Source organism: Solanum pennellii, chromosome 5 (genome assembly GCF_001406875.1).
Source record: "Solanum pennellii chromosome 5, SPENNV200".
Taxonomy (NCBI): Eukaryota; Viridiplantae; Streptophyta; class Magnoliopsida; order Solanales; family Solanaceae; genus Solanum; species Solanum pennellii.
Window position 1 is genome coordinate 35,790,894 of NC_028641.1, and position 22,438 is coordinate 35,813,331.

At 31.0% G+C, this 22,438-nt stretch overlaps 1 long non-coding RNA gene across 41 annotated transcripts in view; it reads right to left on the bottom strand.

Moving 5' to 3' along the window:
- Positions 1 to 372: 372 nt before the first annotated feature.
- LOC107020486 overlaps positions 373 to 22,438 on the bottom strand; it is a 28,569-nt gene continuing 6,503 nt past the window's right edge. For 4 of the 41 annotated variants that reach the window (XR_003578216.1, XR_001456919.2, XR_001456915.2 and 1 more), the window contains 10 exons: positions 22,263 to 22,410; positions 21,094 to 21,204; positions 20,933 to 20,992; positions 20,634 to 20,698; positions 18,810 to 18,874; positions 8,188 to 8,278; positions 7,306 to 7,368; positions 6,372 to 6,426; positions 3,215 to 3,274; positions 1,615 to 1,795 (listed from right to left, as the gene is read on the bottom strand). This is a non-coding gene — a long non-coding RNA (uncharacterized LOC107020486). The other 37 variants (XR_003578217.1, XR_003578212.1, XR_003578205.1 and 34 more) reach the window with 37 other exon arrangements.

Consider the following 22,438-nt stretch of genomic DNA (forward strand, 5'->3'; position numbering starts at 1 on the left):
AGCTAATATCTTTTTAAGAAAATGCTCTATATTTTAGATGATAAATCAGTGTTCAAAAAAATCCCCTAAAACGTTAAAGGAAGGAAAGTATATATAGAGAGAAACAGGGAAGATTGAAGAGGGAAAATGAGGTCCAAATTCAAATAACAATTCCATTGAAAATCGCGGAATTTGAATTCAATAAGATTTGACAACCAAGAATTAGTAGAAGAATTTTTGAAGGGAGCTGTCTGATCTTGAACAAGGACGAGCAAACACAAAGAGATGCCTCCACCTAGACGATTCTTAAAACGAATTCGTAAGAGAGGATAAGGGAGAAGAGGAGAGACACGCACTTCGTGCAATAATAATTTTTTAAATAGTCATAATATGTTAGTAATAAAAAATATAGTATGAATCTATATATTAAAATTCAAGATTTAATCTAATTTTTATCAATACAATTGGTATAAGGGACAAGTGCCCCTCTAGACTAAAACGAAAATATTAGTGTACACATTCGTTTGAAAGGAAGTGATGGATGCATAAATTGGGCACAAGTCATTTTTAATTGGTAACTTTAAATTAGCCCTTTGGGATGTCTTAGTTAGTATGGCGGGTGGTTATCCACACGGATGACCCGGGATTGATCCCCCCTCAATGTCTTCTGAGTCGAGCATGTCGCATAGGGATTGCCTAGTGCGGTTTACATTACCTGTGTGGTTTGCAGGCTATTACACAGTGGAGGGTTTACCCAGTGCGCACAAAATGGTCACCCGAACGGCAGATGTTGTGGCATAGGTTGTAGCGGCTGCGGGTTACCCTGTGTTCCAAAAAAAACTTTATAATTAGTTAGTATACATATTTATTAATTTTGCAATGTATATATATTTAATTATTTTTATTTCTTACTCTGTAAAATATTTATTTAAATTTCTTTCTCAATTTATTTTTCAAAAAAATTAATTTATCATCTTTTCACTTTTATTTATTTTTTTAAAAATGGGGTTTATATCTCCTGTTTGGAGTCTATTAGGCATAAATCTTTATTTATCATTATTATGATAGCTTTTTGTAAAATCATTATTCTTTTTTGCTTTATTTGCAAAATCCTTATTTTCTGGTTCTTGCCACTCTTCTTTCATAGAAGTTGACGCTTCGAATCTTCCTTGGGGTCCTCCTGTTTCCCCTTTATTCATGAAAACATTTATTTTTTCAGAAAGACTTAGATCTTCTAAGGAATAAACTAGTTCATCTAATTCATTCATTTTTATTTTCTTCAATTGATTTTGAATTAATTTCTTTGGTCTTTTAAAATACTTTAACGACTGGCAAAAGTCTAGTAGTAGCTCTTTTTAGAGACCAACTCCTTCGCTAATTGAAAATTCAATCGTTAACCTTTGGTCACAACACAAATTCATTCATTATAAGTGCTTATAGGAACCAAATTACCTTCTGCAATTGTTTTCTAAGTTCAACGACTAGACAATTGTAATAATCTATTTAAATAATCACATAAAAACAACCATTATCCATATAAATTTTCATAGTTAAATACAAAAATTGAACTTATCACATTATAAAAAGATATTCTTATCCAAATGATACTACATTGCATTTGCCAACTTATACCAATAACATGAAATACAATTATACTATTAAAATGAATATCTTTTAAACAATCTCTAAGAAATAGGTTCCTTATTTAGGAAAATATTCCGCAAAAGATGAAAGAATTGCATGAATGTCCAATCCTAACTTCATCCACAATAGCAGGATCCAGACTAACAAATATAGGTCTAGGTGTACCCTGTCACTGCAAGTAATGTCTCACTTCAAAGTTATAACATGATATATAGGCATAAAAATTTTATTAATTTGAGGAAAAATACATAAAAAACCCTCTAAACTTGGTCCAAAAACTCACTTTAGCACTTCAACTACACAGGCGTTTAAATACCCCTCTTAACATCTTTGAAATGAATTTAAAACCACCCTAGGGATGACAAAGTGAGTGAATTTACTCTCCTAATAGCGTGTAAATGAGTTAAAAAAAGAAAAAATATATTATAAATTCATACACATGACGTATTTTTATTGGTCAATATATAATAAATATTTTAAATATTATTTCTTACTATATTAACTTATATTAACATATATGAATAAATTTATTGGCCCATAAAAACTTTAACTTTATTCTTTTTATTTTGTTGTCTTCGCCATTATAGATTCTTCTCCATTTAAAGCATCATTTTTTCCTCCATCTTCACCTTTAACTCTATTAACTACTTCGATTTCACAATCTCTTTTGTAATCCACAAAACCCAACACCATCATCTTATTATTGACGTTAATTTCACACATAAATTTTATCAATTTTCACCATAGCGAAAAAACTTGCTAGTTTACCGAATTCTACGGAGGTAGAATCAGTGATTTTTTTGCTTTTCAATTTTTTTGAAGACAAAAGAAGTGATACTAGATCCTTTATCTCTCAGGTGTTGGAGGTTTACCAAATAAAACACGAAAGGAAGAGAAACAGGCTGATTGATGTTGTTTTGTTTCTCCGTCTAAGAGCTTCGAAGCTCAGTATTAATGGTGTTTTAAGGAAGAAAGTGATGGAGAAGTGGTGATTCGGTTGTTTGTTGGTGTTTAAAGAATCTTTTAATGGAGCTTCGGCAGTGATTCCAGAGTTACTATGAAAAGAATTTGGATGGTGAATGTAATTGAAAAATATGGAGAGGGAAAAAATGAATATTGAAGAGCTAGAATGGTGAAGAAGACAGAAGAAGAAAGAAGCGAGGGGGTGGATGTAGGACTAGTATGGGGTAAATAAAAATGGGTCAACATTTTAATTTTAATTTTAGAAAATGCACTTTGAATTAATTAATTAGTCTTAGACCAACTTTGAAGCTCCCATTCTTATTAGATTCATTTGGTCACGAAATCAAGTAATTGCAAAAGGTAGTAAGGAAAGAGTTGAGATTTTACATATAAATACTCTTTCAATTATTCAAACAAGTACTATGTAGTATACATAAAAAGATAGAACACATAAAGGGAAATAATCTTTTATGAGATTAGAGAAAATGAAGGCAAACTATTGCAACGAAAAAGCATACGCAATTATGAATAATGAGAACTGAATAGGTTTATCTTTTATATTAAATAAGAAACAACTAGTTCATAGTCAACCACAAATTGTATACTCATATGAATTGAATATACTTACTTTGCCTGTCTTTATTCTTAATCTTCTTTCCTCCAAGATCATATCAAGTAGGTTCCTCATCTTTGTATGTCAAAAAGTATTACAAGGAGTAACATTAAAAGACAATATGTAATTCAATAGAAAGCGAAAATTCATAAACTAATCAGAACATATTATTAAACATTTAGAATAAGTTATCCTTAGAATACCCATGAACAAAAAGAACAGAGCAACATATAATATGAGCACTACATCCCATGGGTTAAAATGTCTAGCATGGGTCATCCTCTCTTACCACTGATCAACTACTTATTTCATTTGTATCATATGTCATATAGAAATAATAACGCACTTAAGTAAAGAAAAGAATGTAACATACATGATTCCACATGTATAAGCAAAGATGGTCTCTAATCCTTATCTATTGGTAAATGCCTTATATATTCAGTACATTTGTTCTTACTGATGTTCCTTATTGGGAACGCTGCATTTCATGTTGCAGGTACATGTACTCAACTAGTGGATTTGCCCAATAGAAGCACATGATACTCAGCAGTTGTTGGTGAGCTCCAGGTTGATTCGAGGCTTTGTCGAGTCTTTATTATGCATATTTCATAGTCGCACAGTCATGGATCCCAGTAGAGGCTTTGTAGACATTGTAAAGCTATCATCTGTATTCATAGTTTCACTTGTCACATGTATTGGTTAGCTAGTCAACCTGTGTTGTATATGAAGTTTCTCATTAGTAAATATATCTGCATAGTAGTAGTTTACCTGCGCATCATAGGTGACTCGTAAAGCATGTGAATATATAGTAGTTGTCTGTCTCACCTAGGGTTGGGGGGTGACATTTTTCCACCATAATTCCAAGATCAAAACCCTCCCCATCGATAATTATTGAAGAAACTAAGTTATACAGATCAAAAAATGGATTCGGGGAGTAAAAACCTTCCCTTTGGCGCTAGAAGAGGTGGAAAACCTTCAACAAATACCCTTGGGTTGTTCCTTAGCTCTCAAGGTCAAAAATTACATAATAAAACATTTTTGGGGTTTATTTCCAACTTAAGTCGCGTCTTTCCCGCCACATCGGTCCTCACCTCGCTACGACGGCACCACCCTGGCGGGAAAATCCCACCTTTGCGGCTTGCACATAAACAATGACCTAATTTAAGAGTTCCACACCCGTATTTCACAACACACCTTCCTCCCATGACAGTCAGAAAATGCCGCTAAGATATGTTTCGGAAGTTCTCCTCGCCTGAATTCAATCTAGTTAGGTTGTAGAGGTACCTTAACGTCTTAGCTATCTCTTATGCAATTTAAATTTCTTATTAAATCACCCAATCATTACCAAATATACCTAGACTTGCATGACTTCGATTTCGTACGAATCTTGACTAGGCTAGGAAGTTCCAAGTTACTACGAAAAGCTTTCCTCCCAATTCTTTCACAGTTGGATTTCCATAACGACGGGAACATGTCGTTACAATATATATATCAATTTATTCATCACTCGTTCCTGAGTGAAAATCTAGGAGAAAAGGGCTAAAGCAAGAGTAGAGTAGTATCTGGATCGTCGAATAACTGGGCTACTTGTCTCGTATGTCCTTATCTTCCAAACGTCGCGATCAAGAATTTCAACCGATTTTTCCTCATACATAAGGTCTTGTTTAACAAAGCATCGCCTCACTTTATGATATAATATTTGTCCCCAAACCAACCAATTGAATACCTACACATCCTCACATACAATGCCTCAAGAAAGTCATCACAATACTGAGTGGTAATTATTGTTGTATTACACACTTAACTAGCAACAAAACCATTCTCAATAACCACCAAAGTTGATTACGGTTGATTATTAAAGTACTTAAAAAAAGATTTTCATTTAAAAAATGTTGGTTTAGAGTAAGGTAAATGGTCGGAGTGGTTATGATGGTTTTTAGTATTGAGAGTGTGGGCTTCATTGGAAGGATGTGAAGAGTATGTGGAGTCAAGTGAATGGAAATGGATAATGTTAACTCTTTAGAGGAAAACCTGTAGTGTTATTGGATAAATTCTTAGGTGACCATCGCATTTTATACATAGTTGTGAGTATGACGCACTAGCTTTTGTCACGACCCAAATGTACGTACTTCCAAACACTCAATACTTGATACAATTGATCATTTCTCACCTTCTAAATTCATACCTTGACAAAATATATCACCATGACTGTATATTTACAATGAAAAATCTGAATTGTAAATTCAACTGTATAACACAATCCCCTTATCTATCAAAATTAGCTTATGCCTTGAAGATTTTTATTAATTTATGGATTTTCGCCTATCATTGATCGCCTCTCTGTCAATCTTACAATACCTTTCGCTAAAAATTCAATCCCACTCATTGCTAAACTCAAGCAAAAACAAAAGCATTTATCATCACACTCGAGCTAATGTCTGATGCACCCTATCTTAGATTCAGTCGAAAACAGTTCACAACATAATATGACTGACACTCTGATTTTTTGGAAAAAATTGTATTATTTTAGAGTCGCCACCAAAATTTTAAGGAAAATATTAGGAAAATCATTTTTTAACTATGTCAATGTGAACTCTGTGTTAATCTGTGAAATCAGTGCGATTATGAGTTAGGGTTTTGATTACTCGATGGAAGATATTAAGCATCCGGCAGAAACTATACGAAGATAGTCCTTAAACTCAATTTAGGAAAATATAATTAGGAAAACTTGTTTATTTATTTGCTTTAAAATCAAAGGTAAGTAAAGTTTATTAGTTTTAGGAAAAAAATAAAATACAAGGTACGACATATATATGTTATTAAATTAAATTATAATAGTATGCTTATCATACAATAATAATAAATAAATAAACTAAAAATGTTTGACAATTTTATATGTTAAAAATATAGAAGTGTCTTATATAAATATATCCCAAAAAAAATTAAGTTTAAAGAATAGGAAAATTTCTTGTTTTATTTATATAGAATTGAGACGTGAAGTAAAATGAGATAATAGTCGGGTGTAAATTTATAGTAAAATAATGTGTACATTAAAAGTGTAGGAAAAATAAGTAACATTTGTAAAGTGATAGTAGATATGAAAAAATAATATGAAGTGTAACAAACTAATAGGTTACGTATTGAGAAAACTAAAAAAATATAGAATTTGTACCTTTCTGCGTATGACATACATATGTATGTACCTTGCATTTAACCTGCTGGCATATCTAAAATCATGAAATTACATGTTATGAAATTAAAATATTTTAGCAACAGTTCATTTGAAAAGTGATATTAGTAAATATATTTTCGAAAAGGGATGATGTAAAAATATAAATGATCTTAACTAATGGGACTTATTCTACAATTTTTATATTTATTTTTTGTCAAAAATATATAGACCTACTTTCTTGTTTTCTTAAAAATAGGTAATTTCTAAAGGGCAAATATCTAAAGTCTTAAATATATTTCTAAAGAGTAATTGATTTAGCCTTTAAACTAGTTTAAAATTCATTTCGGAAATTAAAATGACAAGTTTTCCTTAGCATAAACATCTAAGTGAGTATTGATAAGTATAACTATTAAATATTCGGTTCTCTAAAATAACATTTTCTTCTTCCTTCTGAAATTATTATTTTCAAGAACTTTTAGATTCGAATTACTCCAACTTTTAAACTCTCAAAATATAATGGTTAGTTTAAAAAAGCTTTACTTTTAGATCTCAAAAATGGTGTATAAATACCACTACTAAAATATCATTTGGAGGTTACTTTTATATATTTTTTATTTTTATTATTTCAGTTTTTCGGAGATCAGAATATTTACTTCTAAAATTTGAAATACCGACCTCCGAAGGTCAATATTTTTATTTCTTATTTTTTAGATTTTGACCTCCAGATGTCGGTATTTTTATTTCTTATTTTTAGATTCCCACCTCTGGAGGTCGGTATTTTTATTTCTTATTTTTTAGATTCCGACATCCGAAGGTCGGTATTTTTATTTCTTATTTTTAGATTCCGACATCCGGAGGTCGATATTTTCATATCTATTTTTTGAGATTCCGACCTCTGTAGGTCGATATTTTTATATTTTTTTGAGATTCTGACCTTCAAAGGTCGGTATTTCTGCTACAAAACTGGCAGCATTGAGGTGCAATTTTAGTATCCCACCTGCATATTATATCAAAACAACCCAAAAAAATTCCAAATAAGTTATTTCATATAAACTTCATCCAACCCGAAGAATTCCAAATTAGCTATTTTAAAACAAACTTCATCCAACCAAAACAACACAATATTTTCAATATATATATTGAACTATTCCAAAATAAACTTCACCCAACTGCAAAATAAACTTCATCCATCTTCAAATAAACTAAAACACGATCAAACAATTCCAAAAATATTGAAGTCTAAAATGTCAAATTGATACAACTACTCCTCATCATCCTCACTCTCCTTATCAAAGTTATCATTCTCATCACTCTCCTGATCCATCACTGCTTGCCGGACATGGAGGAAGAATATTTCCTAATTCAAAAAGAAAAGTTAGTTGGGCCTGAAGCGTTGTGTACCTCTTGTTCCCTGCTTCCTTTGCTACCGCAATCTCCTCCTCTCTCTTTCTTCTCTATGTCGGCTACAACATCAAGCTCGACATTGAGAGAAGCTATCTTACCCTCCATTACAGATATTGTCTTTATCCCCGCCATCGAAGCTAGAGGATGATGAACCACAATATCAAGCCTATTTCTTTTGATATGTCTTTTCTGGATAGTCGTAGACTGAACCTCTAATCAGTTCACTTGCATTTTGTTTCCAAAAATTCTCACTTTCTTCTTGTGTAAATGATATGTCCCGTCTCTCAAGAGGTAGAATACTATGATAATACTGAGATATCCGTTTAAACCTATCTTGTAATTTAAACAAGGAACTCTACGAAAAAGAATGTAATATAAACAAAAAAAATAGTAGCTTGAATAGAGTTCTTACATATGTCTCCTGATCAGGTGGGTCAATCCATCTTTCTTCTTCTTCTGGGTTCATACTCTTCTACAGCTGCCGACCTACCTAACTCTTTTTCCTGCAAATAACATAAATAGAATTTAATCTCCAAAAACTACTTATCAAAAAAGAAAAAAAATATTGTACAAAATTAAGAAAGTATATCATTCTTTCCTTCCTAGTAACTAGGCTAATAGCTCCACCAGTGTGCAAAGAGCCTCCCTTTTCTGATGTGTGAGCCATCTTCCCAATCTCACTCCTCTTTTTTAAACTTTTCATCAGTACCCCAATGTTCCAGTAACAGAACCCATCGACCTGGTACGGAAAACTTAGGAATTCTATTTTTTTCCGACATTCACTAAATGTGCTAGAAAGCAACTTTGAAGCTTTAAGCTTTTAGTTCGCTTGACTTCTTCCTCATGTTCGGGAGCCCATACATAATATTTTTGTAATGAAAAATAACTAAATATTTATTGTTCAAATGAATAACGAATTTAAATGTATATGACATATATGAATTTAATTGATGCACATTCTTAACTTAAATTCATTGAACATCTGCCTCATGTTGTTAATTGGAATCAAATCCTAAGTCGTGTACAAACAATTATAGTGAGTACCAATGCAATTTAAAATAATATTTGCATACCCACATCCGAACTTAAGCTGAAATATGAGTTCATCGACAAAGAATGGTAAACAAAAAAAATCAATCAATTAATTAAAATATAAATAGACAAATGAAAAATGAAACATAATTAAATCATACTTTTATCCTAACTTGATGACAAGTCTTCGAAAATTGTCTCTATAAATAGATAAGTCTAATTAGTTTAGTTTTAATTTAATTCCAACACTTTATCATATTACATAATTTAACTTATTAAAACAACTTTCTAAGTCTAATTAGTTTAGTTTTAACTTAATTCCAACACTATATTCACCAATTTAACTTATTAAACAACTTAACAACTTTCCAAGTCTAATTAGTTTAGTTTTAACTTAATTCCAATACTATATTCACCAATTTAACTTATTAAACAACTTAACACCTTTCCAAGTCTAATTAGTTTAGTTTTAACTTAATTCCAATACTATATTCACCAATTTAACTTATTAAACAACTTAACACCTTTCCAAGTCTAATTAGTTTAGTTTTAACTTAATTCCAATACTATATTCACCAATTTAACTTATTAAACAACTTAACACCTTTCCAAGTCTAATTAGTTTAGTTTTAACTTAATTCCAATACTATATTCACCAATTTAACTTATTAAACAACTTAACACCTTTCCAAGTCTAATTAGTTTAGTTTTAACTTAATTCCAATACTATATTCACCAATTTAACTTATTAAACAACTTAACACCTTTCCAAGTCTAATTAGTTTAGTTTTAACTTAATTCCAATACTATATTCACCAATTTAACTTATTAAACAACTTAACACCTTTCCAAGTCTAATTAGTTTAGTTTTAACTTAATTCCAATACTATATTCACCAATTTAACTTATTAAACAACTTAACACCTTTCCAAGTCTAATTAGTTTAGTTTTAACTTAATTCCAATACTATATTCACCAATTTAACTTATTAAACAACTTAACACCTTTCCAAGTCTAATTAGTTTAGTTTTAACTTAATTCCAATACTATATTCACCAATTTAACTTATTAAACAACTTAACACCTTTCCAAGTCTAATTAGTTTAGTTTTAACTTAATTCCAATACTATATTCACCAATTTAACTTATTAAACAACTTAACACCTTTCCAAGTCTAATTAGTTTAGTTTTAACTTAATTCCAATACTATATTCACCAATTTAACTTATTAAACAACTTAACACCTTTCCAAGTCTAATTAGTTTAGTTTTAACTTAATTCCAATACTATATTCACCAATTTAACTTATTAAACAACTTAACACCTTTCCAAGTCTAATTAGTTTAGTTTTAACTTAATTCCAATACTATATTCACCAATTTAACTTATTAAACAACTTAACACCTTTCCAAGTCTAATTAGTTTAGTTTTAACTTAATTCCAATACTATATTCACCAATTTAACTTATTAAACAACTTAACACCTTTCCAAGTCTAATTAGTTTAGTTTTAACTTAATTCCAATACTATATTCACCAATTTAACTTATTAAACAACTTAACACCTTTCCAAGTCTAATTAGTTTAGTTTTAACTTAATTCCAATACTATATTCACCAATTTAACTTATTAAACAACTTAACACCTTTCCAAGTCTAATTAGTTTAGTTTTAACTTAATTCCAATACTATATTCACCAATTTAACTTATTAAACAACTTAACACCTTTCCAAGTCTAATTAGTTTAGTTTTAACTTAATTCCAATACTATATTCACCAATTTAACTTATTAAACAACTTAACACCTTTCCAAGTCTAATTAGTTTAGTTTTAACTTAATTCCAATACTATATTCACCAATTTAACTTATTAAACAACTTAACACCTTTCCAAGTCTAATTAGTTTAGTTTTAACTTAATTCCAATACTATATTCACCAATTTAACTTATTAAACAACTTAACACCTTTCCAAGTCTAATTAGTTTAGTTTTAACTTAATTCCAATACTATATTCACCAATTTAACTTATTAAACAACTTAACACCTTTCCAAGTCTAATTAGTTTAGTTTTAACTTAATTCCAATACTATATTCACCAATTTAACTTATTAAACAACTTAACACCTTTCCAAGTCTAATTAGTTTAGTTTTAACTTAATTCCAATACTATATTCACCAATTTAACTTATTAAACAACTTAACACCTTTCCAAGTCTAATTAGTTTAGTTTTAACTTAATTCCAATACTATATTCACCAATTTAACTTATTAAACAACTTAACACCTTTCCAAGTCTAATTAGTTTAGTTTTAACTTAATTCCAACACTATATTCACCAATTTAACTTATTAAACAACTTAACAACTTTCCAAGTCTAATTAGTTTAGTTTTAACTTAATTCCAATACTTTATTCACCAACTAAATAACATTACATATTTTAACTTATTTGAAGAATTTAACAACTTATAAGTCTAATTAGTTTAGTTTTGACTTAATTTCAACACTATATTCACCAATTTAACTTAGTAAAACAACTTAACAACTTTCTAAGTCTAATTAGCTTAGTTTTGACTTAATTCCAACACTATATTCACCAACTAAATTGCATTACATATTTTAACTTATGAAAGCAACTTAACAACTTTCTAAGTATAATTAGTTAAGTTTTAACTTAATTCCAACACTAAATTCACCAATTTAACTTGTTAAAGCAACTTACCAACTTTCTAAGTCTAATTAGTTTAGTTTTAACTTAATTCCAACACTATATTCACCAACTAAATCACATTACATATTTTAACTTATTAAAGCAACTTAACAACTTTCTAAGTTTAATTAGTTAAGTTTTGGCTTAATTCCAACACTAAATTCACCAATTTAACTTATTAAAGCAACTTAGTAACTTTCTAAGTCTAATTAGTGTAGTTTTAACTTAATTCCAACACTATATTCACCAATTTAACTTATTCAAGAACATAACAACTTTCTAAGTCTAATTAGTTTAGTTTTAACTTAATTCCAACACTTTATTCACCAACTAAATCACATTACATATTTTAATTTATTTAACAATTTAACAATTTTTTAAGTCTAATTTGTTTAGTTTTAACTTAATTCTAACACTATATTCACCAATTTAACTTAATAAACAATTTAACAACTTTCTAAGTCTAATTAATTTAGCTTTAACTTAACAGTTTAACTAGTGTTGACGTATACTTAACATACATTATTCCTAAATTGAAGCTAAGTGTCAACACTAGATGGACACAAATTGATCTTTCAAGAAAATCAATTTTGTTATCAATAGGATTGAGGGTACTTATGCTTAACAAATACTCGATGGACACAAAAAAATTATCACATATTTAAAACTAATTATCAATATTAGATGGATACAAACATATTATAGAAAACAATGTGTTTAAATTAAAATTAATTTAATTGCATAAAATCTAATTTTACGGACTTCCAAAAGTTTTTCCATATAATATTTTTATTTTTTATTTTATTCAAAAATCATTCTCATGAGGATGATATTTGGATGAAATAAAAATACTGACATCATGCGGTCGGTATTTGGATGATGTAAAGTTAACAACATCATGAGATCGATATTTGGATGTAGTAAAAATACCAACATCAGGAGGTCGATATTTGAATGAAGTAAAAATAGCGACACCATGAGGTCAGTATTTGGATGAAATAAATATACCGACATCATGAAGTTGGTATTTGATGAAGTCGAGAAAAATTGGCTAAGTCTTGATCGACGGACGGACCGACGGTCCATAGGTCAGACGACGGTCCATAGGTCAGACGACGGTCCGTAGTCCATGACCGTCGATCGAGACCCCCATTCACCCACTCTCTGACAAGAGCTACGGATGACCAGCACGGTCCGTAGGTGGACCTACGATCTGTAGGTGAAAATTTTGCAGACAGTTAAGGGAAAATGCAGTTGGGTCAACTTCAAATGGTCATAACTCTTCGCAAAAAATGAATTAGGTGTCCCATGACCTACCCACAGATATATAATTGAATTAGCTTTCCATATCCACTAACCTTGATAAAATTGGACCTCCGAGTAAAAAGTTATGCCCATTTTAGTAAAGGCTTGTCGAAAAGGCCCAGTCGACCGATCCAACGACGGGGCGTTGGCCAACCGACGGACCGTCAGTCCTGACCGTCATTTGGTCAGAGAGTAACTTTCCCAGGGGTCTTTTGGACCTTTTCAACTTCGTTTGAACCCTAAGTTACATTGTTTTGACCCTAAATCATCATAATTTAGTCAGTTTAAGCGTAGAAACATAACTAAAACATATCTAAGTCAAATCATTAAATCAAAACATAGAAAATTAGAAGCAAGAGAGGAGAAAAAGCTCAAGAACCCTAGTTTAAGAATGCAACAAGCTCCAACAATTCCAGACCCAAAACCTAAGTATTTTTCCGTGGATTTCATCACCAAGTATGTGGGATTTCACTAGTGGGTTCCTTTCACCTATTGGGTCCCTAGTTTTTAGTCAGATTCTTTATTCCCATATCATGGTTAGATCTAGGGTTATTAGAACTTCAACAGTGAACTTCATGAACACTAGCTTTGTATTTCTCTAGCTCTTGAATTACAGATGCTAGATCAGATATTTCAGACACTTCAGATATATATGCCTCAGTTATAAATGCAAATTACCAAATTAATTGTTGCATTCTCAGTTTGCATGTTAAGTTTCTAGCTATACAGTATTTATAGAAACTCAGTCATAATCAGTAAAATTTACAGAATTCATTGGGAGTAGCATAATACCGAGTTGGACTAAGGTTTAGCGTACCCAATAGTCCCAGAACTACTAGCCAAGTAGGTTGTAAGTCCCCTCTGTGGGCAATCAGTTTAGTGATCATGCCAGCATGCCTTTATACCTTTGGCAGGGTATATTGGGTCCTCTCGATGGGGCGTATACATCGGACTCCACATTTAGCTCATGTGGTTTTATTATCGGTTATTAGAAGCTCCCATAGATCAGTCAGACTCTCTGCATTGACCATTTATCAGTATATTCAGTATTCAGTTTCAGCATGTTATAAATTGATCATTGCATTCAGTTAGCTCAGAATTCAGTTTATCATGTCAGATTATTATACTTGTTTTTATGTTTGTTCAATTATGTTTTAGTTCGGCTTTATTCTATCCTACATGCTCAGTACCTTTCAATTACTGACGCATACGTGCCATGCATCTTCTCGTGATGTAGGTTCAGGTTCTCAGCATCCAGATCATGTATAGATCGATTTTTCGATCTCCAGTTCAGCAGATTCAGTGGCGAGTCCTCATTCTCCGAGGACAACAGTCAGGAGTGTCATTTCAGTATTTAGTCTTTTAGTTTCAGTTTTTGCTAGATTTAGCTGGAGCTTGTCCCAGTATTTCTAGTCCAGTTTAGAGGCTTATTTCAAACATAGTTAGATTCAGCTTAGTATTGAGTTAATATTTCCTTTATATTAAACTCATAGTTTTCAAATATCTCAGTTATAGAATATGGGTATCCCCCATCTTTTCAAATTTAATTATGATTTTGCTTCCTCATCAACTTATTATCTTTAGTATTGAGCATGATCATGCCAGCAGGGTTAGCTTGGGATCACTTGTGGTCCTAGGTTCCGTGTCCGCATCTCAGGAATAGCTCGGGGCGTGACAGATTTATTTAAAGTCATTGTAATATTATTTTAAAAAAAATTAATATAATTATATACTATTTAATTTTACCGACTTCCGAATATCTGTATTATAATATTTTTTAGTTTTTTATTTTACACAAAATTGTCCTCCGTAAGGCAATTTAAATAATATTAAATCAAAATATATCTAAATTTTGTTTTTTATATTTAATTGAGAAAAATAAAATATGGTTATTTATTTGTTCTATTTAATACCGACATCAAGAGATTGATTTTCATTGTTATTCATTTTTTCGCGAAAAATCCAACCTTTTGAAGTCAAAATTTTTCTTGCTTTATTTTGCATAAAAACCGACTAGTTGTAGTCAATTTTCTAAAGTTTTTGTATGTTTTTATTCTTTTTAACAATAGTGACCTCCGGAGATCAGAAATTACTGACCTATATTTGAGGTCAATAATTTTAGATTGGTATTCATTGTTTTTTTAATTGTGTACTAAGGAAAAGATAGCATTTTTTACATAAAAAAATTCTTGATTTTTTAGGAGTTTGGGGTTATAAGAGTTTTTTTAGGTTTAGTGTTTTTAGGGTTTAACATTTCGTAGGGTTTACGGTTTCTTCGTGTTTCATAAGGCTTGGGGTTTAGTGTTTTATAGGTTTTAGGGTTTAAGGTTTATGATTTAGGGTTTCCTAGGGTTTTCAAATTTCTTAGGTTTAGGTTTTAAAATTTTTTTTAAGGTTATTTTAGGGTCACTCACGATCCTAGGTTTTCGTCTTACGTCAAGGGGGTAACCTCGAAGCGTGACAAAACTATGTCTAAATAAAAGCCTCTAACTGACTAGAACTGTTGGGACGTGCCCCTAGCTAACTATAGAAAAACTAAAACTAAAGTGGAAGACTGAATATATAAACCTTTCAATCGTCCTCGAAGAATAAGGACTCACAACTTATATTGCTCATTACAGATCGGGAGCCTATCTCCACATGATCTGAATGCCGAGGACCTGAACCTACATTACGATAAGATGTAGCGTAGAATATTCTTAGTTATTTTTAGGGTTTAGGTTTTCATAGGGTTTATATTTTTTTTAAAATGATTTTTAGGGTATTTAGTATGGTGTCGGGCTTAGTATTTTCTATGTTTTTTAGGTTTAAGGTTTTTAGAGGTTCTAGAAGGTTTTTTGTAGAGTTTTGAAAGGTTTATAGGGTTTAGGGTATAGGGTATTAGGGTTTCTAACATATAATGTTGCTTTGGGTTTAGGATTTAGGATTTTAGGTTATAGGGTATTAGGGTTTCTTAGAGCGTAGGGTTTATAGTTTCTTAGGATATACGGTTTACTCTTTCTTCCAGTTTCTTAACGTATGTTAAGGTTTATGACTAAGGGTTTAAGGTTTAAAGATTTTTTTGGAGTTTTTTTATGCTTCATAAAGACTTATGATTTTCTTAAGGGTTTTCAGGTTTAGGGTTTTAAAGATTTTTAGGTGTTTGAAGAGTTTTTGCTAGTGTTTCTTTATGTTTAGGGTTAATGCCTATGGTTTAGGCTCTAAGGTATATGGTTTAAGGTTTTAGGTTTTAAGTTAAGAGTTTTTTAGGGTTTATGATTTTTATGATTAGAGTTTTTAAATGTTTTAGGGGTTAGGGTTTCAAAGGGATTTATTGTGTTTTTTAAGGTATTATAGTTTTAGGGGTTTTAAAGGATTTAGGGTTAAATGTTTCATATGGTTTGGGGTTTAGGGTTTAGCTCAATGGCTTAGAGCTAAGGATTTAGAATTTCTTAGGGTATAGGATTTAGCATTTAGGATTTCTTAGTGTTTGGTTTATTTAACAGTTTTAAGGGTTTAGGGTTTTGGCTTAAGATTTTCTAGAAATTTTTTGTTCAGGATTTTAAAAGGTTTTTATTTTATTTCTAATTAAGAAGACTTTCTAAGAGCTTAGGGTTTTTACAGGGTTTCAGGTTTTCAAAAGTTTAGGATTAAGGATTTTAAAATGTTTTTACGTTTTGTTTTGGTCATTTCTAAGTTTTAGGGTTTCTTAGGGTTTAGGATTTCTTTGGGTATAGAGTTCAATATCTGGCGTTTAAGATCTAGGTTTTCTATTTAAAAGTTTTTATCTTTGAAGTTTTAGGGCTTAAGCTTTTGTAAAAAATTTTAGGTTGAGAGTTTTTTTCGTTTAAGGTTTAGGGTTTTCAAGATTTTTATGATTTTTTACGATTTTGGGGTTCATGGGGTTCGGTTTCTTTGGGTTTATAAGAGCTTAAGTTTTTGTAAGATTTTTTTAGGTTAAGAGGTTTTTTTTATTTAGGTTTTTTAAAGATTTTTTAGGATCATTACTGTTTTTACGATTTAGGAGTTCTAAGGGCTTAGGGTTTTATATTAATGATTTTTGTTAGGGTTTGTTTTAAGGGTTCTTTGTTTGGGTTTTAAAGGTTTTTATCGAGTTTTTGTGTTTGATTTTTCTTAGGATATGGGGTTTTTTTAGGGTTTAGAGTTGGAAGTTTATCCTTAAGGTTTAGGGTTTAGGTTTGACATTTAAGGTCTCCTAAGTTTTTTTAAGGGTCTTTTAGGTTGTAGGATTAAGGGATTAGGTTTGATATGTTTAAGATTATTTAGAGTTTTTAAGGTTTAGAGATTTTAAAGTTTTCTTTTCTTGTTCTTAGGGTTTGGAGTTTCATAGAGTTTACGATTTTAAAAATATTATTTTTAGGATAAATTATGGTGTAGGGCTTAATGTTTATTAGGCTATTTAAGGTTAAGGTTTTAGGGTTTGTAAAAGGTTCTTTTCTAGACTTTTTAAAGGTTGCATAGGGTTTAGGGCATTCGAGTTTTTTAGGTATAAGGTTTTTCTTAAGGTATATATTTTAGGATCTTAGGTTTTAGGGTATTAGGGTTTATAAGGGTTTAAGGTTAAGAGTTTTTTTTAGGATTTACGATTTAGTGTTTCTTCTTGTTTCTTAGTGTATGTCAGGGTTTCTTGGTTGCTTCAGAGTTTAGAAAGATTTTAGGGGTTTAATGATTTTTTTAAAGGTTTCTTTATGGTTAGGGTTAAGGACAAAGGTTTAATGTTTAGTAGGTATAGGGTTTCGAGTTTTAGGTAAGAGTTTTTTTAGGATTTATGGTCTTTTTTATGTTTATCATTTTTATGATTAAGGTTTTTAAATGTTTTAAGGGTCTCTTAGGTCTTTTTAAGATTTTGGATTTCTTATGATTTAGGGTTATGTAGGATTTTATGTTTAGGATGTTGGTTTTAAAGAGATCTATTGTGTGTTTTGTGGTATTATAGTTTTAGGGGTATTAAAGGTAGGCTTAGGGTTTTAAAGAGATTTACTGTGTGTTTTGTGGTATTAAAGGGTTTTAGGGTTGCATTATGGTTAAGAGTTGAAGATTTAGAGTTTCTTAAGATATATGATTTTCTGTTTGGGCATGCTTAAGGTTTTCAAAGTTTTTTTTAGGTTTAGAGGAATTTTTCGGTATAGGTTTTAGACGGTTTTTGGGATTTTTATAGTTTTTTACGATTTAAGGGTTTAAGGTTTAGGGTTTTTAAAGGGGTTTTACAGGGTTTAGGGTTTTACACTTGGCTTTTTAAATGTTTATAGTTTTTTTTTTTAATTCTTAAGAGTTAGAAGCCCTAAGGTTTATGGTGAAGGATTTAGGGTTTGTTAGGTATAGATTTTAGCATTTAGGATTCTTAGAATCTAGGTTTTATGTTTAGGTTTTCTATTTAAGTGTTTTTAAGATTTAAAGTTTAGGGCTTCAGTTTTTGTAGATATTTTTTAGGTTTAGAGTGTTTTTAGGCTAGGGTTTTAGAATGTTTTTTCAAGATTTTTACAATTTTTTTTACGTTTAGGGGTTCTTAGGGAAGGTTTCTTTGGGTTTAGGGCTTACGATTTTAGACTTAGAATTTTTTAGGGTTAGGGGTTTTAAAGGCTTTTTTAGGTTTATTGTTTTAAAGGTGTTTTTAGGGTTTAGGATTTTTTAGGGTAGAGTTTCTTGGTATTTCATAAGGCTTGGGGTTTAGCGTTTTTTCCCGAAGGAATAGGGTTTAAAGTGTTTCTTAGGTTTTAGCCTTTATGATTTAAGGTTTTTAGAGGTTTTTGATTTCTTAGGTTTTGGCTTCTAAAAGTTTTTTAAAATTAGATTGAGGTCACTTGTAATCCTAGGTCCCTTGTTACGTCAACAGGTAACCTTGGAGGGCGACAAAAACTAATTCTGAATAAAAAGTCTCTAACTACTAGAGATGCTGGGACATGCCCCCAGCTAACTCTATCAAAACTAAAACTAAAATGGAAAACTGAATATAAAATATGTCAATCGTCCTCGAAGAATGAGGACTTACCACTGATATTGTTGAATACAAATGGGGAGCTGATCTCCAAGTGATTTGAATGTTGAGGACCTGACCTACATCAGGAGAAGAAGTAGCGTAGAGTGTGTGTTAGTACTTGAAAGGTAAGATTCAAAGCTTCAGTTTTCCTAAGATTTTTTTAGGTTAAGAGCTTTTTTTTTATCTAGGATTTTAAAATATTTTTTAAGATCATTATTATTTTTACGGTTTAGAGGTTTTTAGGGCTTAGGGTTTTAGATTAAGGAATTTTTAGTTTTAGGGTTTTTTTAAAGCTTTTAAGGGTTTTTTAGTGTTAAGTTTTTCCTAGGATTTAGGGTTTCAAAAGGCTTAGGGTTGACAGTTAGCATTTAAGATTTCCTAGGCTTATTTTGGGTCTTTAATGGTGTAGGGTTTTCTAGGGTTTCGGGTTTTAGGTTTAAGATTTTTTAAGGATTTTTAAGGTTAAGAGTTTATGAAGTTCTTTTTTGTTGTTTTTAGGGTTCAGGTTAAACACTTAGTGTTTTTTTGTATTTAGGATTTGCTTAGGATAAGGTTTTGGTTTTAAATAGTAATAGATTAGGTTAAGTTTTTTTTTAGGATTTAGGGTTTAGGATCTTAGGTTTTAGGGTATTAACATTTAAGATTTAGTGTTTCTTGAGTTTCTTAGCTTATGTTAGGGTTTCTTGGTTAAAGGTTCATGGCTTAGAACTTTAGGTTTAAAGATTTTTTTTACCTTTTTCAGGGTTTATGATTTTTATAATTGTGTTTTAAATGTTTTTGGGGTTGCTTAGATCTTTTTAAGATTTTAGATTTCTAAAGATTTACGGTGGTACTTAGGATTTTATGTTTAGGGTTTTCTTTAAGGGCTTAGGATTTTAAATGGATTTATTGTGTTTTTTGGGGTATTATAGTTCTAGGGATTTAATAGGGTTTTAGGATCTAGGTTTTCTTAGTGTTTCATAAGGTGTGGCGTTTAGGATTTAGCCTTATAGTTTTGAGTAAAGGATCTATAGTTTCTTAAGGTATATGATTTAACATTTAAGATTTCTAAGGGTTTGGTTTTTTAAGGGTTTTTAGGGTTGAAGATTTCTAAGGTTTTTTAACGTTTAGAGGATTTTTTAGGTTTAGGGTTTCTAGGATTTTTATGATTTTTTTTATGATTAAAGGGTTCTTAGAGATTTGAATTTTTTTAGGGTTTTTATATTTTTTTAAAGGTTTTTTATTTCTTAAGCTTTAGGGTTTCCTTTGTTTAGCCTTAAGGATTAGGGTGAAGGGTTTAAGGTTTCTTAGGATTTAGAATTTTAGGTCTAGGTTTTTAATTAAGAGTTTTTTAAGGTTCAAGGTTTAGGACTTATGTTTTGTAGAATTTTTCAGGTTTAAAGTTTTTTAAGGTTCAGGTTTTCAAAGGTTTTTTCACGATTTTTTACGATTATAGGGTTCTTAGGGTTTAGGATTTTATTATATTTAGGATTTTTTTAGGGGGTAGGGGTTTTAAGAGTTTTTTAGATTTGGTGTTTTTAAAGGCTTTTTTAGGGTTTTTGACTTCTTGGGGTTTAGGGTTTTTCCGTAAGGTTTAGGGTTTCGTAGGGGTTTAGATTTCTTAAGGTAAGGTTTTAAAGATTTTTTAAGGTGTTGATCTATCCATTATGCTTTTATGATTTGCCAACTCTCAAGGTAACCTCAGGGCGTGACAAAAATTATGTCTCAATAAAATCCTCGAACTGAATAGAGATGTTGGGACACATGCCCCCAACTAACTCTAAAAAAACTGAAACTTAGATGGAAGATTGACTATAAAACATACATGTCAATCGTTCTCAAAGAATGAGGACTCACCACAGTATTGCTTAATATGGATCGAGAATCGATCTCCACGTGATCTGAATGTTGAGCACCTGAACCTACATCACGAGAAGATGTAGCGTAGAGTATGTGTCAGTACTTGAGAGGTACTATACAAAGCATATTGTACAAGTGATATATCTTAAACATCAATAGTTCTAAAGTTTTTGGAAGTCACTACAACGACAATCACAATTCTACAACAACTAGCTGGTGAATTAGCTGCATTGAGAAGTTACAAGGAAGGAATTATAAAATAATGGATCAAGAATGTGTAAGGGACAATTAATTACCTTGCTCAAATATGCTAGCATTTAAATCAACACCAATACAATTCTTGCTCCTTCTGCAGCCTTACCAAATGAGATAAGATCATTAGGAAGATTAACAGATATATGGATAAAAAAACATAACAAGAAAGTAATTTGCCATGTGAAGAATACACATAGCTCACCTACATCCCCGGTCAAAAATTTAGCCACACTTGAACCTTTTGTTGGTTTAGCAAATGAACCTTTTGTTGGTTTAGCAACATTTAAAGTTGCTCCAAGGCTTTCAAAAATATCTGCAAATGAATGAATGAACGTCCTATAATAAGCTTGTGTAAACCATCTCAATAGATATAACAAAAAAGACTCAACAACAAAGTAAAATCTAATAAGAATCTATTAAAGAGGAATTGAAGCAAGCAAGCACAACAAAGCTTCTGATGGTTTCATTCCTTGAATAGGAAGGAAGCAAGTCACATTCAAAGAACAAGATTATCTGTAGTGACTTTTTTTTGGGAACTGATAAGGTAAAGTGACTTTTCAAAGAGAAATGAGTAATTCTTACTGAATAATCACAATAGGCCTTTAATTGTAGTGTGGCTCCAAAAGCGATCAAAATGCTACACGATTGCCCTTCCCATATACTTGGGAAGTCATTGGTTGAAAAGGGACATCAAATGGAGAAGGCAAGCTAGAAGATTTGACCATTCCACAATATTGATATATTTTTAGATCTTAAAAAAACTAGATTCATTAATTATTAGCAAGTGAAAGGTCGATCTCTTGGAACCAATACTCTAATACTGTTGGAAGATTTGTAATGGAGCATGGTTGAGACCCAATGTGGAAATACGAATGCGAGATCCACAATCTTTGGAAACGGAAGACCCCATGCCTTACTGAACAAATACACAAAAAGATGTATATTTAAAATTCTCCTAATTTTTTCTTAGAAGTTCCTATATTCTCTTAGTTGAAAACATAATACACCTAACCTTAGGAACTGCGTCAATAGCAACCAACTTTTCAACAACAATGATTACCAATTTGCATAGGTGAAGGGTAGTTTTGGCCCTTCTTTGTTAACAGCTAAACTTAGCCATAGAGATTTAATGGAAATCTAACGAGAAAGTCAGACTACATGGCGTCTCAATTCTAATTCAAGTTTCTTCAATAAATAAATGTGCTATAATATGAAGCATGATACCAAAAATTAATTGTCTAGATGCAGGCTTTTCTACAGTTTAAATATAATTCTATTAGAGCCATACAATATTCCTCCATACAACAGTATCATTTGAGCTACAACTGCCACGCATTGAAAGAAAACAATGAATAGGAGAGCAAAAACCACCTGGAATATGTTGTTGGCATTAACAAAGTTTCCAGAACTTTTGAAGAATGGATTCATCTGGAGTGTACCCAAAAAGCTCTGTGGATGCAAGGGTTGCTTTTCTGAAACAACCACCATTGTTCCATTGTTCTGAAAAAACAACACAAAGCTAGACCAAGAAAAACAACAAACTCAAT